Genomic DNA, 19,120 nt, shown 5'->3' with positions numbered 1-19,120 from the left:
ATGCATGCCCATTCATGATGTCCAAATGTGAATCTTGGCTAAACCCTGGACTCGTAACGTTGTGCTTAATAATAATTTTGACTCAAAAAATCTCGCGGAACTATATCACATGTTAATTTTGTGATATGAATATCTGATCCAAACTAATTCAAAAAAAAATATTATTTTTATAGTTAATATAGATCAGATCGACTTAAATGATATATATAAATTTGTGAGATTATCTAACAACAGACATACTCTAACTTTGACAGTAAGACGAGTTACACATGGGCCATAAAATGATTCAGCCTTAAGAGGCCTAAAGGACGTTAACATATATTGGACCTAATTATATACTTCTCGATCAATGAACTTATACAATTCGGCCCAGTTCAATGTCTTTAAATAACTGGATATTTTATATTTTCACTGCACATGAGCGCATCAGCAAGGAGTGTGTCTGTGCCTATATTTATTCTCGAATAAATTATATGAAAATTCTGATGTTTGTTTAATTTTTCAACCAAAATTTATTTTCTCGTTACCCGAAATAAAATAAAATATCGCCAATTTATATTCTATCATTTAAAAATTCACATAATATAATGATATTAAAATAAGAAGAAAAAAACTCCTGATACAACGTAAACTAAACCAATGTTATTTGTGAGCAACGACAATCGGGTGGGACATATCAGTCAATCCATTGACGTGGCCAATTTTATTTGTGAAAATTGACTTTATATTGCAAAAGATTTAGTCCGAAATCAAGAAGGAAAAGCAACCATTCATGTGTCTATAATATGATAATCATGGTTTGAATTTTGGACTTTCATTTGATGTCAAAATAAGTTATTTAGCTCTCTTCTTTCTCCACGTGATTTTATAGTGAGGAGCAAATTTGAGAAAGATTCGATGAAATATATTTGTTTAAGATTTTTATAAAAAAAATAAATAAATTTATCCACCATTTTAAGTTTTATTAATTCTATATTGGATTAAAAGTTTTGAGCCGATAAATAAATCAGAAAATTAGGAAAGGCGTTTATCTATCAGCACCGTTAACCGTTCAACAAAGTTCTCTTGCTGCTAGACAGAGCATACCGGTGTTTAATGAGATCTAAGTTGAAAAGTTAAAAAAATTGGTCATTTTGTTGTGGTAAATAACTGTAAAATTCAATTAACAGATAAAATATATAATGCTTAAATATATAATAAATAATATATTTCATCATTAAAAAGTCAACAAATATTTGAAATTATTGTGTAAATATTACTCATTTAACAGTTTTATGATTAAAAATATTTATCAAATTTGTATAATCCAGTTTTTATACAATTTATTTCTCAATCGACAATTATAACAATAAAAAAAATTTGTTTAGATTATGCAAGTCCCATTGCCACATAATATTACTCGAGTACTAAAACATAATATCATTTTAGTCGTAGCAAATTTTGATATATAAAACTTTCAAGTTAATAACCTTTCAACGTTCAAAGAAAGGCAAAAACTTGCTTGAGACGGTCTCACGGATCGTATTTTGTGAGACATATATCTTATTTGGTTCATCCAAGAAAAAGTATTACTTTTTATTATGAGACGGTATCACGAATACCATAAAATAAAACATTTATACAAATGATATAGATAAATATTGGGAAGCATGTGACTTAGGAACAATAATTAAAAAAACTGTTGAATAAATCTCTAGCTGAAACTTTGAACATCTAAAAAAATGTATCGTGATATTTGAAATGTTTTTTGTTTTGGGTGTACTTCAATTCGTGCTAGATATATATGATTTTTCCTTAAAAGTTATAAAACATTAAATCCATAATATTAGAAGGCATTGTCATTTGCTTTGTATGACTCTATATTGTGGAAAAGTAAACCACATATCATATTCAACCCATAAATCTATCGAGATGTAATAATTTTTTTCATTAAGCTTATAAACCAATAATTTCTAAACCATGATTCAACTAATTAGTACAGAAGACGATATAGGAGGATGCATTCAATATAGGAGATTTATTGACTTTTAATTACTTTTGTAGATTTTAAAAGTCTAGATGTGTTTAATTAAAACTTTTACATACTCTATAGAAGTCTAGTGATATTCAAAATAAACTTTCATAGAGTTTTAAAAAGTCAAGTGATATTCAACATTGACTTTTAAAAACTCTATAAAAGTTTATAGGTATTCAAATTTTCCATAGACTTTTAATAACTTCATGGAATTCATTAACATACAAACGTTAAAGCCTAAGGTACAACTAAAAATTGTATTTGGTTCAACCCAAAGATTTGAATTGATTTTTAAAACTTTTAACTCATACACAAGCTATTTATTTTTCTCTCTGTCGCTTCACATCACATCTCTTCTTATATTCTCTCATCTCATCTATCTCTATCACTCTATCAAATTTTTGAAGTGTATCTCTACATATATTTTCATCTTTCCTTTTCAAATTTTTCATTTTTTGGTTGATTGTTCATTTATAATTTTTATTTTAATATCACAAGAAATTTTGAATTGATTTTGTGATTTTTAATTATTATTTATACAAATTAATGTAATATTCAATAATAATAATAAATGATCAAAAAAATGTTGCTTAATTCTTAATAATTGAATAGTCTCGTAACAAGCATGATTTTTAAAATTCATTTTAGCATTTTCAATTAATATGTAAGCTATGATATTTTATACAAAATTATATTCACACAATAATAATAATATTCTTTTCACATGTATATTATCAATTTAAAAACAACGTTACAGATTAATCAATTGATGTATTTTAAAAAATTTCCAAACATGCATACAAACCCACATATATACACATGTAAGGATTAAATTATTTAACTTTTAAATAAGTAAATTTATTTATTAATATAAATATTGAAAAATAATGTAAAACTGAATACATTATATATGTCAATTAATTATTGGTTCAAATAAATTAATAAAAAAATAATATGTTATGATTAAGTACAAAATCTATAAAATTCTATAATAAAAAAAGTACACAAAAGTCTATAAAAATCTTGCAAAAAAATCTACATAAATCCACATAAATGTGTTTATAAATCTGTGAGATTCTGTAAAAGTCAATAAAAATCTATCAAATCCATAAAAGTCTATCATTTGAAAAAGTCATTAAAAGTCATCAAAACTCTTTGAATACACTCCACTTAATTTATTCTCGTTTCCTTGTATTTTGTTATTTATTTATTTAAACGAGTCATCAGCTTCAACATATAATAATAATAATAATAATTGGACTCTCTCTTGGGCCATGCCATGAGGCGCACATAGCCGTACTTGTGTTCGATCGGATTTGAAGCGAAAATTTAAAAACGGGTCCTCGATCTTGTTATGATAAATAATGCAAAAATTTAATTATAAAATAATAAATACAATAAATAGTACATAAATACGCAAGAAACAGTATATTACATAAAAATAAGTCAATAAATATTTGAAATATTACATAATACTGATCTAGCTCTTTTTATAGAAAAATATCCATATCAAATCAGTATAATGTAGTTTTCGGATTAATTCTTTGTGAATAAAAAATATAACTAGCTTATTTAATATATCTTGTGATATTATTGATCGAAGATAAATTTTTATTAACTTCAACTTCAAAAAATTTATTTATGCTTAAACAACTGTTACTGGTATGATTAAAAAATATCTTATAGGTAATACAATTATTTGAAAATAAATTATTCAGTTTTTTCAAGCATTGTAGCAGCATATTCAAAAATTGTTGAAGTTCTATACAATATTGCACAAGCTAGTTAAATGACTAACTCTTTAACTTCTCAAAACTCAAAAAAATACCCCAAGTATATTGATATTGTTTAAATTGTTCAAGCCGAACTTGAAGAAAATATCGAGTTTGATCAATTATATAAAAAAAATTCAAATTAATCTTTTTTATTTAATATAGTACCAATTTTTTTCCTTTCGGTAGACCACCAATTCAAAATATAGATGTTGGGCCATCTCCAGGATCGAGCCCTGAGACAATGGCTTCTTTGTCCTCATAGAAGGTCCGGCCCTAGAGGCACCTCCTGGCATGCAGTGCTACATGAGTATAACCTAATTAGAAATCGTTTGATGTGAAAAATGATATTCAACATCATCGTATTGTCACATGTTTGATTTGAGCTTGAGCATAGTTTGAGCTAAAAAAAATTAATTATATTATCATTATCTTTCAGTTCGTTATAACATTTTTCATCATTTTATCATGTCATGATTTAATCGACATTTTAAAGTGTCATCATTTCTGTTAGAAGATATCAATATTTTTTTAATAGGAAAAAAACAAAAGAAGATTAAAGTAGAGATCGATCAACATATACAATCAGCTTCCACAAATTTACTTTTAATTTTGAGTGGATGGCTCGCTTTTCGCGAACACGTGAACTCCAACGATTTTTTTTACGTGAACAAATAAGTTTATTATTATTGTTGTTTCAATTAATTATTCATATGCTTCACCATGTAAAGTTGACAGTGGCATTTGACCTTTTGGTTCTTTTTGTATACATCTAATCTAGAGAAGGCAAACAAAGGCTGTGGTTCTTACATTTAAAAAAAATATATATATATATATATATATTTTTTAAAATATATATTGTTGTGAAAAAGTAAAAATTTATGGTAAAAAGTAAAAATCTCAAACTCTCAAAATTTACCAAACTACACACTTTATAATATTTTTCTCTCTACTCAATTGTGATTTTCTTCACAAATGAGAGATCTATTTATAGGAAATCTTTACAAATAATCCAAAAATAAAATACATCATTACCTACATCATCACACACTAATTTTCAATATTTACAACTCTTATTTTCAACATTCAAATATTCAACATTCAAATATTCAATACACACATTTTAAATATTATTTTCCAATACTCCCCCTTGTGATGATGATCATGATACGATGATGTCTTCATTACGTGTTTTTGTACTGCCTCATTAAAAACCTTACTTGGAAAAACCCATTGGAATAAAAACCATAGTAAGGGAAAAAGAGTGCAGTCACGTAAACTCTCCCTGATGTTGACATGAACAATTCTTCACAAATTTCGTAGATTGCGCATCCCAATATTATATATGTGCTTTCTGAATATTGACGTAGGAAGTGCCTTTGTGAAGAGATCTGATGAGTTTTCACTTGATTGAATGTGACGAACATCAATACATCTATTCTTCTCAAGCTCCTTGGTGAATGCGAAGAACTTAGGAGGAATATGTTTAGTTCTGTCGCTTTTTATGTATCCTTTTTTCATTTGAGCAACACATGCAGCATTATCTTCATATAGTATCACAGGTTTCTCATCAGATGATAATCCGCATGAAATTTGGATATGTTGGGTCATTGATTTTAACCACACACATTCACGACTTACTTCATGTAGTGCAATAATCTCGGCATGATTTGATGAAGTTGTTACGAGCGTTTGTTTCTGAGAACGCCAAGATATTGCAGTGTCTCCACGAGTAAATACATATCCAGTTTGGGAACGTGCCTTGTGTGGATCAGATAAGTATCCAGCATCAGCATAACCAATTATACTTGGATTAGCATCTTTTGAATACAAAAGTCCCAAGTCTGTCGTTCCTCGTAGATAACAGAATATATGTTTAATTCCGTTTCAGTGTCTCTTTGTTGGATATGTGCTAAATCTTGCCAACAGATTCACAGCAAAAGATATATCAGGCCTTGTACAATTTGTAAGGTACATAAGGGCACCGATGGCACTTAGATATGGTACTTCTGGACCAAGAATATCTTCATCATCTTCACATGGACGGAATGAATCCTTTTCTATGTTTAATGATCTAACAACCATTGGAGTACTTAAAGGATTTGCTTTATCCATATTAAAACGTTTAAGGATCTTTTCTGTATAATTTGTCTGGTGAACAAACATTCCACATTCTTTTTATTCAATTTGTAAACCCAGACAATACTTGGTTTTTCCAAGATCCTTCATTTCAAATTCTTCCTTCAAGTATGACACAACTTCTTGAATTTCTTTATTCGTTCCAATGATGTTTAAATCATCAACATATACAGCAATAATTACGCATCCGGATGTTGTTTTCTTAATGAAAACACAAGGGCATATTGAATTATTTACATATCCCTTTTTCATCAAGTGATCACTTAGTCGATTATACCACATTCGACCTGATTGCTTTAACCCATATAATGATATTTGTAATTTCACAGAATAACATTCCCTGGGTTTTGAACTTTGTGCTTCAGGCATCTTAAATCCTTCAGGGATTTTCATATATATATTACTATCAAGTGATCCATATAAGTAAGCTGTAACAACATCCATAAGACGCATTTCTAAATTTTCAGATACCGCCAAGCTAATCAAATACCGAAACGTAATTGCATCCATCACAGGAGAATACGTTTCTTCATAATCAATTCCAGGCCTTTGAGAAAAACCTTGTGCAACAAGTCGAGCTTTATATCTCACTATTTCATTTTTCTCATTTCGCTTTCGAATAAAAACCCATTTGTATCCAACAGGTTTTACACCTTCAGGTGTAAGGACTATAGGTCCAAAAACATTACGTTTATTTAGCGAATCCAATTCAACCTGGATGGCTTCTTTCCATTTTATCCAATCCTGCCGATTTTTACATTCACCAAAAGATTTTGGTTCATGATCTTCATTATCATTTATGATGTCGATTGCCACGTTATAAGAAAAAATATCATCAATTTCTTCTATATCTTTTCGGTTCCATATTTTTCCAGTATTAATGTAATTGATAGAGATTTCATGATTCTCGTCAGTTTGTGGTTCTGACAGAACATTTTCATCATCATGTGTTTCTTCAGGAACACCATTCTCTATTTTGTGATCATCATGGTTTCTTCAGAAACGTCATTCTTTATTTTGTGATCATCGTGTTTCTCTATGAATTTTCTTTTTCGAGGATTTTTATCCTTGGAACCGACTGGCCTTCCACGCTTCAGGCGTTTAATGACATCATGAGTATCTTCCATTTGTTTCTTTGGAATTTCAATTCGAGCAGGGGCATTTGCAGCATGTATATATGATTTAGTTACCCCTTTTGTGTCTGCAAATGCATCTGGTATTTGATTTGCTATTCTTTGCAAGTGTACAATTTGTTGTACATCTTTTTCACATTATTTTGTTCTTGGATCCAGATGTAACAATGATGATACATACCATGTAATTTTTTTTTCGGTATGTTTCTGTTCTCCCCCTAACATTGGGAAGATTTCCTCATTAAAATGACAATCAGCAAAACGTGCTGTAAACACGTCGCCTGTCTGAGGTTCAAGATATCGAATGATTGATGGACTATCATAACCAATATAAATTCCAACCTTTCTTTGAGGTCCCATTTTCTTTCGTTGCGGTGGTGCAATAGGCACATACACCATACATCCAAAAATTCTCAGATGAGAAATGTCTGGTTCTTTACCAAATGCAAGCTGCAATTGGGAGTATTTATGATATGCACTTGGTCTGATGCGAATTAATGAAGCAGCGTGTAAAATTGCATGTCCCCATATAGAAATAGGGAGCTTTGTTTTCATAATCATTGGTCTAGCAATCATTTGCAGATGTTTAATCAATGATTCAGCCAATCCATTCTGTGTATGTACATGAGCAATATGATGCTCAACAATGATTCCCATAGACATACAATAATCATTGAAAGTTTGGGAAGTAAATTCACCAGCATTATCAAGTCTAATTTCTTGATTGTATAATCGGGAAATTGATTCCTCAATTTTATTATTTGAGCAAGTAATCTTGCAAATGCAACATTTCGAGTTGACAATAAACATACATGTGACCATCTGCTGGAGGCATCAATAAATACTATAAAGTATCTGAATGGTCCACATGGTGGATGGATTGGTCCACAAATATCACCCTGAATACGTTCAAGAAACATTGGTGATTCAGTTTGGATTTTGGCTGGTGATGGTCTTATAATAAGTTTTCCAAGCGAACATGCTTTACATTGAAACTTATTATTCTGAAAGATCTTCTGGTCTTTCAGCGGATAACCATGTGTATTTTCTATAATTCTTCGCATCATTTTTGGACCAGGATGTCTCAATCGGTAATGCCAATTGGTTAATATTGAAGAATTATCAACTACTATGTTTGATTCAATGGGACTTATGTGTGTATAATGCAATCCAGTAGGGAGCATTGGTAGTTTTTCAATCACATATTTCTTTCCTGATTTATATGTGATAAGACACATATATTTCTCATTCCCTTCATTCATTGTTTGAGTATCATACCCATGGGAATATATATCATTAAAACTCAACAAATTTCTTTTCGATTGTGGTGAATATAAAGCATCATTGATAAAAAAAATTTATACCATTAGGTAACAAACATTGTGCTTTACCACATTCTTTAATCAAGTCTACAGGACCTGATATTGTATTCACCCTTGTTTTTGTTGGTTTTAGTTCCAAGAAATATCATTTATCTCGGAGGATAGTGTGCGTTGTACCACTATCGGGTATACAAACTTCAGCTTTGCTCATAGTATTTTTCATATTTCAACTTCAAAAAATATATGCAATGAAATAAAATTACTGACAATAAAATGCAAAAATATAGCACACAATAAAACATTATCATATGGGTACATAAAATATTTTACATATTTATTCCACCAGCAAATTGATCATTGTCTGAGAAATCAATCAGAAAATCTCCAGCATCAAAATGAGTTGAATCACTCAAAGGTTCACTTTGTTCAGTGAAGTTGGTCTCCTTTTCTTTCCCCTTTAATGATTCTTTATAAAGTTTACAAAGATGCTCAGGGGCTCGACAAATACGGGACCAATGTCCTGGAGTACCACATCTGAAACAAGAACTTTCATATCTTTTTGAGTGATTCTCATTAACAATCATATTTTCATGATGCCTTTTCTGTGGATGGTTTGGGACGTTCTTTTGAGATGAGTTATAAAAGTAACTATCTCGATTATTTTCAAAACCACGGCCGCGTCCACGACCACGACCACGACCACTTCCATGTCCACATCCACGACCACGACCTCGATTTCGTCCTCGACCAAAATCTTGTTTATAACTTTGATTTTGGTTTCCAGATTTAAATTTATTTTTGCTTACGACATTTACTTCAGGAAATGCCGTTGAACCAGTGGGTCGTGCCTGGTGATTTCTCACTAAATTCATTTGTTCGATTCTTTCTTTTAATCCCTTCCACAAAGCCATGGGATGCCAACGCAAAAATATCATGTCTTTTGTCTTTTCTTGGGATGTCGATATGCCATTTTTTTTTATGGTCTCATTTAGACCCAATGACTCAAGATGCATTTATACATCGAGAGTCCATGGCATATAATTTTTTTCCGTGATATCAAGAGCAATGAATTCGAGTTTTGCCAAGTTTGACATGGTGGTACTAAAAAAATTACGATGCATTTTATTAGTTAATGAATATTGCAATACAAAGTAATTGATAAAAAACAAGTACAAGTATTTATAAAAATAAAGAACACACGAGGAAGATATTCTCCGATAAATAAAAGACTCGTGAGTATGATAACCAAAATAATTAAAAATAACTTTGAGAAAGTCATCTTCTTTTTTCTTCGAAAAATTTGATGAAGAATAATTTTTAGAGAAGAAGAGAAAGTTGAAGTGATTGAATGTGTTTGTGAGATGATATTTATAGGGTAAAAACTAGCCGTTTTGTTACCGTTTATGACCGTTGGTGTACAAAAAATAAATGTATGTATTTGTATAATTTTATGGTAATAATATGGTGAATATAATATTAATCATGTTTAAATAATTATGTATATCATATCACATTATTATAATGAGGTGTCGTAAGTTATTTTGTTTAAAAACCTTATAGGCTTTTATACTTGTCGTATCCCTTACCGGGAGTGTGGGATGTCGTCTTAACATCCTCCCAGGATTTATAACAAGTTTTTGAAAAATTTATTTTTATTATTTCTAATAATAATATTATATTATATATTAAATATATACACAATAAATAAATAACAGTAAAATAAATATTATTACTTTTGTTACCTTTTTCTTCTGTTTGGAGCTTGGAAAAATATGAAGGACTTTTAGAGCTTCGTGCTGATAACGTGTTGTGCAAAAGTAAAAATTTATGGTAAAAAGTAAAAATCTCAAACTCTCAAAATTTACCAAACTACACACTTTATAATATTTTTCTCTCTACTCAATTGTGATTTTCTTCACAAATGAGAGATCTATTTATAGGAAATCTTTACAAATAATCCAAAAATAAAATACATCATTACCTACATCATCACACACTAATTTTCAATATTTACAACTCTTATTTTCAACATTCAAATATTCAACATTCAAATATTCAATACACACATTTTAAATATTATTTTCCAATATATATATCATTTTTTCCTTTTTTTAAAAAAAAAAACTCCAAATAGCCAAACGAGTATTTTTATTTTTATTTTTATTTTAAAATAGTTTGGCCGCAGTCCTTGCAAGCGAAGAAATGAGTTGATAAATGAAAGGGACAACTTATCTGCCTTTTTCGACAGGTAAAGTTTCATTTCCGTATTTTATTCGATAAATATTAAACTGTGACAATAAATGCTCTCCTACGCAAGGGTCGTCTAAGTGGAACATATCATTTTCCTTATTTTAAAAATAACGAAAGTTGTCCTCTATGGCAACTTTGTCTGTGTCTCTAACTAAGTTCACCTTTTTTATTTAATCTCCTCAATTATCCCATCCTAAAATCGGAAATTTTCGCCATATTCTTATGTTAATATCCAAAGTTTATCATTAATTTCAGTTCGTTATATCATTGTTTTCATATGAGAGTTGTAAAGATAATAAAGTAAACAAAAACAATTTTTTCTTGCTTCGTATGTCTCCGTGGTCGCAATGTTTTCATGATTTTGTGTTCAGTATTTTGTTGTTAGAATCGAACTAATTTTTATTTTCCCAGCCTTAAGTGTATGTTTTTGTAACTAGAAATGACTGAGTTCGTATGAAAATCAATCCAATTGAATTGGATATTATGCAAAATAATTAAAAATAATAAACTAACTAAAGTTTATTTATAAATTGAAGCGAACATAGATTTTATTTTTGTGCGCCATACAAACGCATGACCCACCCACCTTCCGCCCTCCAAAAATAGTGGTCAAAATAAGCACTAATAAAATATGAAATATATAACCTCCCTTCCACGCCGAAACCATTGAATTAATTTCATATAATATTTCTGACCTTTTTAATATATATATATATACACAAAGACCCACTACAGAAAGGGAAAAATATGCAAAATCCAACCGACTGTTTTCAAAATTTTGGAGTATTGTGTTAAAAGTATACAAGACGCCAGAAATATAAAAGAGTGCTTATGCGGCCCACGGTGATGTCTAAGTCCAAGTATATTATTTTTCAAAGTTTGTTTGTTTTATTACAATAGACAAGAAATAGAAATTTCTTAACATCCATAGACGTCAAGCTAAAAACTTGTGTGAGACGGTCTCACGGGTCATATTTTGTGAGATAGATAGCTTATTTGGGTCATCCATAAAAAAATATTACTTTTTATGCTAAAAATCGGTATGGTTGATTGGTCTAAAGATTCGTGAGACAATCACACGAGAGACCTACTCAAACATCAGTAAAGTTATTACATTAGATTTTTTGGTAAAACCGCTCACTGAATATCAACATGTATACATAAGAAAGCAACACAAACGTTACAAATGAGACATAAATTTTATTTAAATTATATATGAAAAAATATTTTTTCCTTTCAATCAACCTACTTAATTAGGTGAGACCTGAAAAAATACATGGATTTGCAAGCTTTGATATTATCAATTCGTAAGTTAAGAAAATGTGCACATTTTTCATATCAAGTTTTGTCTCTTACCTATGGAGATATAATAAAAATGGTATGGAGATATAATAAAAACAAAATAATGTAACTAAGTCTCAAATTACGATCAAATTTGTATTTTTTTTAAATAAAATACTTGGGAGACATAAATGTTGAAACTCAACTCATATTCTCCGATTGTAGAAAATAATTTGAATATTCCTATAAATTTAAATTGTGGTTTTTCGCTGTATGGATCATCTACATGCGAATAATTACACAAATCACTAATTATAATTTTGCTACGGTTACATTGCACATAAAATATATTTAGGTCTTAATTGAAACCATGAATTTAAATTTTTAAATAATTAAAAGGAAAACTGCATTTTGCAAATTTCGTTTGAAAGCATGTGTTTTTTTAAGTGTTTTTTAATTTCGATAATCGTAATATCAAAGTAAATTTGTGATAACTATGTTAGTTTAGGGGTATTTTTTTTTTTAAATTCTGATCAACTGTTTTTTTTTAACAAATTGAACTATTCACTTTCTTAAAAAATAATTGATTGTGTTTATTTTACAAATTTTTCTGTTTATGGATGAGCAAAAGGAAGAGATGTTAACTAGAAAGAGACGCTTACGTTTTGAGAAAGAGAAATCATTTAGAATATATTTAGACATAAAAATTATAGAGAAAAAAATTTAGCTTTGAAAACAAATTGCTTTTACATCGATATAATTAATGATGATTGTATGAATTTGATTTGGGCGAAAACTTGTGTGAGACGATCACACGAGTCATATTTTGTGAGACGAATGTCTTATCTGGGTCATCCATGAAAAAATATTATTTTTTATGCTAAGAATATTACTTTTTATTGTTAATATCGGTAGGGTTGGTTCGTAGATCTATCTACTATTTGATTTGATTAAATTTTCAAATAAAATGAAAATTAAAAACATTAATTAATTTAGAAAAAGCGAAAATACTAACTGTGTTTTCTCACACCCCAAATTGTAATGACATCTCAACACCAGGTACATAAATGTGTACAGTTTGTCGCCCACCTTTTCTCTCCGTCTACTCTGTGTCGGTGACAGATCTCAACAGCCCACACCCCTCCAGCTGGAAGCGGTTCCTTTAGATCCACACATTCCCACGCTCTCGTGTACTTGCATTTAGTATTTGCAGAAGAGGGTGATTTTTTGTTGAGGAAATTGGTGGTGGCTTTTGATGTTCTGCGATTGTTGCTGAGGAGGAAGAGTTGCGGTGCATGAAGGATCGGTTTCCCTTTGATTTTAATAGTAATTCGAAGCGTAAGAGGTGGGATTCCTCCTTTGCGATCAGAAGCGGCGGTCGATGGGGATAATGTGGTTGAATTTCTTTTCATAATCTCGCTGGGAAAGAAAATTGAAGTTATTCTGGTTTTTTTTGGAGTCGAGGGTTACTGCGAAAATTATTTGAGGGTTTTGAATTTCCTCGACAATGCAGGCGGATCACCGGAAGAAAGTGAGAGATTTGGTTGAGATTTTTTTATTGATTTTTAGAGAGATCGAGTGAAAGAAATACTATTGATTTTTACTTCCGTGTTCTATATGTGTTTTTTGAAAACGAGTTGCTCTAGTCTTCGCGATTTGACTGTGCTTGTTTTCCTAATATCCTTTTGATATAACTATTTTTCATATTACTGCCAGTTATAAATTGAGCTGGCGTGATTTTAGATACTCAAATAGATTGGAACCGTGTGTTGCATTTTGTAGGCTGATTGTGGTTAATTGAATTTGTGGGATTTGGTTAATGATTGAGTAAGATTTTGTTTAATTGAGATATTCTGTATTTATTTCACGCGAATGTTCTGCATTTGAAAGTTTAAAGAAATGAATGCTTTTTATTCTCTCTCCTTTTCACGTCCTATTAATTCTTGTTCTCAATGGCTTGATCATGTGAAGTACTTTTTTTTTCTCTTCATTTTATTGGCGTCTAATTCTGTTGCAAAATTGGGTAATCATCTGCCAATTCTTCGTTCTATTCATCTTTGGATCCTCAGCTATTGTATTCACTCTCCTTTGATTCATTTTCTCTGGTTGCAATTTATAGTCTTGGTTAATCAGATGATGACATCGTAAAGTTTTGCACTTGTTTAACGTCATTAATGGTGAGTTTCGATTAACTCTGAGTTCTGGGTTAACCTAAAATTGACTTTTAGATATCCTGTCTAGCAGTTCCTGTTTCAAGATTTGTTCATCGTGGAGTAGTGCGGTTCTTTGTAAGCCCTTATCGTGATTTTGATCTTCAAAGTCAGGAAATATTGAGTTTTTAGGTGCTAAAGTAATTTATACAATGATGTCAATGTATTTAGTGTTTTTGTTTTAAAGGAGAAAATATTCATTTGGTTCCGTTAGAGTACTCACTCTTGTTAATCCAAATTGGTGGCCATATCCGTTGGAATTCCAACTAGCCAGTTCGAATTTTTTCCATCTTTCAGGGAACCAGGGTTTGAGTGGAATTTTTTTCTTCAAAGAAAAATGTGCTCCATTAATTACCTTTTTTTGCATGCTCTATATGCAAGTTTTTAAATAATTTTCTTGTTAGATACCGGTTCTTAGGCATGTGATTTGGTGACACTTCCTTCTGCTTCTCTAGGAAAATCATATGTAATGGGAATGTTTAATGTATTATATGTTAAAAAGTATTATCTTATATGTGTTTCAGCATTCAGCATGTGCTGTAAATTATGTCTGTGAATCTCTATATTCAGGGGACTAAAGTTTTTTCATGCTTGGTGCACAGACTTCGACAGAAATGGACTTCTTTTCAGAATATGGTGATGCGAGCAGGTATAAAATTCAGGAAGTCATCGGAAAAGGAAGTTATGGCGTTGTTTGTTCAGCGATTGACACCCATACGGGTGAAAAGGTGGCAATAAAGAAAATACATGACATTTTTGAGCACATTTCTGATGCTGCTCGAATTCTCCGAGAGATAAAGCTTCTAAGGCTTCTGCGACACCCAGACATCGTTGAAATCAAACATATCATGCTTCCACCTTCTAGAAGAGAATTCAAAGATATATATGTTGTTTTTGAGCTAATGGAATCTGATCTACACCAGGTCATTAAGGCCAACGATGATTTGACTCGAGAACATTATCAGTTTTTCCTGTACCAATTGCTTCGTGCCCTTAAATACATTCATACAGGTGACTCCCATTGCTACTTTTCTTCTAATATCTTGTGTTCTGTTTCTTTTTTTCAGCTGTTGAAATGGAAAATAAATACGTCTGGCTGTCACTTCTGACAGTTGGAATCATATAATCATGAACTTATGTAATGATTAGAGTAACTGTAATATGGCATTCAGGTAATGCCTTAACTTTGACAATTGTCAAGGGAGATGGTTTAAGTCGTGTTAAGCTAGTTAGTTGATCATTATGAGTTTGGGAAAATATCTGATGATTGAAGTCTTTGGATGCAGCTAATGTTTATCATCGTGATTTAAAGCCAAAGAATATTCTTGCAAATGCAAACTGTAAACTCAAAATATGTGATTTTGGATTGGCTAGAGTTGCTTTCAATGACACACCGACAATGATATTTTGGACGGTATGCCAATCAAAAGAATCTGTACCTTAATAATTCTGTTCACTCACTATTACTGTTTGCCTGGTTCTTAGAGTTCAAGGTTGTGGCATGCAGGATTATGTAGCTACAAGATGGTATAGGGCTCCAGAATTGTGTGGTTCATTTTTCTCGAAGGTATAGTTCTGCATTTTCCTGGTTTTTTTTTATTGTAATTGAAGTCTGGGGAAGTTGTCGTCAATGACTGTTTCGTGTAAAAAAGCTGTTTTACCCCATAATCCCATTCCATATCAATATGTAAAAGTTTTTCTCTTACTCATTATTTTAATTCAAATTTCGTAATCCATGCCCATGTAAATCATTTCTCTAGCTTGTAGGAAACATGTTGATTCCCTTGAAAGGGCTTTAAATTGAATTTACGTGGATAGACTGAGGTTGAAACAAGTTTATTTCATGTGAGTTGCATGGTTACTGATTCCCTTGTATTCCAATACTCGTACTATATCCCTTATTTGTTATCAGTTATGAAGATTGCCTAGTGTTTAGTGTAGGTTTATTCCTTATTGATGTTTTATAGCATCAAAACACGCCCTTACTCAGTAACAAGGCTTGATATATCCTTGTTTCTGGTTGCTTCTCAGTATACAGCAGCAATCGATATATGGAGTATTGGCTGCATTTTTGCTGAAGTTTTGACTGGGAAGCCACTTTTTCCTGGAAAAAATGTAGTTCACCAGCTGGATTTGATAACTGATCTTCTAGGCACACCTTCAAGGGATACCATTTCACGAGTAAGTATAAGTTAAACCCTTCTGTATGAATTGTAGTTACTGGTATTTGAAATTCTTTGGGCAATCTTACCTGCTCATGATATTTGGATTCTTGTGCTTTTGTGAAGGTGCGAAATGAAAAGGCTAGAAGATATCTCACAAGCATGAGAAAGAAGCAACCTGTTCCATTTGCTCAGAAATTTCCAAATGCCGATCCTTCTGCGCTTCGACTCTTGGAGAGGCTGCTCGCTTTTGATCCTAAGGACCGTCCGACTGCTGAAGAGGTTTCATATGACCTAGTTTCTCCTAAAACTAGTTACCTATCTGGAGTCCTTTAAATTTAGGGCCCTGTTTGGGGACTTTAAAATCAAAAGTATACACACATAATTTATTTCACCGTGGTTAATCAGTTAGGAAGCCATGACATCTACGCAAAATTAGCTTCTCTAATCTTTTATGGTCTTGACTGCCTTTGAACACCAGATCAACGCTGCTTGTCTGAAACTGCTTAGAAAATGTGATATCTTAGAATAGGCAGTAACTCTCTAAATAAAATTTCAATTTCTATAATTTTCCAAAACATATTCAAATCAAACCAAAATAAATGCGTTTTAAGCTGATAGCAACATGATAAAGTCTCTCGTTCTTCCAAGTCTGGATCCAGATGATGGTGATTGTTTTGAAGACAGCAGTTGGTGATTTTTCCCTTATGTGCATTATAGACATCAGGGATTTGATCTTTGACTTTATGTTTTCTTTAGAAACTTGCTGTATTTTAATATCTGTGGTCATTTGTTATTTTAGTTTCTCTACCTGTTCAGACACTAGGTGATCCTTACTTTCGGGGATTGTCCAAAGTCGAGAGAGAACCATCCTGCCAACCAATTTCAAAGATGGAATTTGAATTTGAGAGGCGAAGGGTCACAAAGGAGCATGTTCGAGAGTTAATATTTAGGGAGATACTAGAGTACCATCCTCAGTTACTGAAGGATTACATCAATGGTATTGGGAGAACTAATTTCCTCTATCCGAGGTGAAAACTCTTTCTTTATCATGTCTCTCAAGTCTCATCTTCACCATAAATATTGCTGATCTTGAAAGTTATGCCTCTTGGCAGTGCTGTTGATCAATTTAAAAAGCAATTTGCTGCTTTAGAAGAAAATGCTGATAAAAGTGAACCAGTGATTCCGCTCGACAGAAAGCACGTTTCTCTTCCCAGGTATATGCAGAAGTCAGCCTGTTTTATTGTAGCGGATTTGTCTTTTAAAGTTGATGTATGCTATGATGTTCTGCGTGTTTATTACCTTGACAAGATGCTAGTAAAAATTAGCATTTGGCTGCCTTCTATAAAAAAAAATTTCAGACAGGGTAGCATTTAGTATTGGCTATTGATTGGTGTTGATTCTTGAAATATGTATCTTGTCAAAATCATCTCACTTCATTCTTCCTGTTTTAGTTACACGACCCAATTGTGTCCTTTTTGTATTGCAGTATCTTTCTGTAATCATGTCTGATCTCTCACGTGCCAGACCTGTTGTGCTGTCATGCATAAAACAATATTTGATGATGCAGGTCGACAGTTGTACCCAATTCAGTGCTTCCTAAGGAGCTGGCAACTATTGCAAATGCCAATGGTCAGCAGAACGGTGAAGAGTCTTATGGGTCTCGTAACAGTTTATCGAGAAACTTACAACCGGCCACAGATGATCGTACAAGGTAATTTTACGTCTTAAAATGTCAAGCCTTCCCCGTTCTTTTGTTCTAGCTGGGTCCTCCTTGTCTATTCGAAATATGTTCACCGCTGGAATCTTTCTTGCCCAGCAAAACCCGGGAATGTCCGTGGTCCAGTTGTGCCGTATGAGAATGGAAATGTTATCAAAGATGCTTACGATCCTAGAAATCTTGTTGGAAATGCAGCCCTTTCAACCCAGTCATCTCCCTCGACTTACTATTATCATAGAAATTCGCCCGGACAACCAAAAAGACTGGTAGCTGAGACACATAGAGACTTATCTTCGCTTTCTAAACAGATACAAAACTGTGGCATGGCTGCTAAATTAGCTCCTGATATAGCTATAAATATCGATTCCAACAATCCATATTATAGTCCACGAGCTGGAGTGACCAAGGTTGACCACGATCATGTTCCCGACAGTGTCACCATCGACACAAATCTACTACAAGCAAAAGCTCACTACAGTGGACTCGGCATTGCTGCAGCTACAAATGCAGGTGTCCATAGAAAAATCGGCAGCGTTCAATATGGCATGGCAAGTATGTACTAAAGAATGGTTTGAAGGTAATGGAGTGAATGATGGAAATTCGAACGGATGATGGATTCGGACCTATACTCCTTCGCTGGGAGGCTTGAATACATTGTAATCATTGGTGGTGTACAGAAGGGAAAGATAGTTTCTTGGGAGAGCCGATACGTCTCTTTTAGTTGTGGAGTCTCTGTGAAAATTTTACTCTATGAATAATAAGATGGCAACAAGTTTACGGTTCAAATCATGTTGCTCTTTTATTGGAAAAGGTGGAATAATTTGTTTTAGATGATCAAAGAATTTTTCACAAAGAAGGCAAGTTATATTTTTAGATTGCAGCCAATAAAATTTTCTTTTAGGGGAACCGCGCTGTATATACCTTTGAAATGTAATTTCCATGTATGTGGAGACGTAAGTTAGAGAAACACTTGACATACATAATTGTAGATTCAGAATAAAAAATTTAACTTGATGCGAAGTAATTAAGCAGGTTTCGAATATTTAGGAAAAATAAATTCAATGAGCCACTTATGGAATCGGAGTTTAATATTTATTGTCCAACAAACTAAGTTTGA

General features: G+C 31.9%; 1 pseudogene; it reads left to right on the top strand.

Annotated features, from left to right (window-relative positions):
- The first annotated feature begins 12,962 nt into the window (after positions 1-12,962).
- LOC142526397 (mitogen-activated protein kinase 20-like) lies at positions 12,963-18,909 on the top strand (annotated as a pseudogene).
- The last annotated feature ends 211 nt before the right edge of the window (positions 18,910-19,120 follow it).

The sequence above is a fragment of the Primulina tabacum genome, chromosome 15 (assembly GCF_025594145.1).
Source record: "Primulina tabacum isolate GXHZ01 chromosome 15, ASM2559414v2, whole genome shotgun sequence".
NCBI lineage: Eukaryota > Viridiplantae > Streptophyta > Magnoliopsida > Lamiales > Gesneriaceae > Primulina > Primulina tabacum.
Note: the sequence above shows the minus strand (reverse complement) of the source record. Positions and strands in the feature narration are given on the sequence as shown.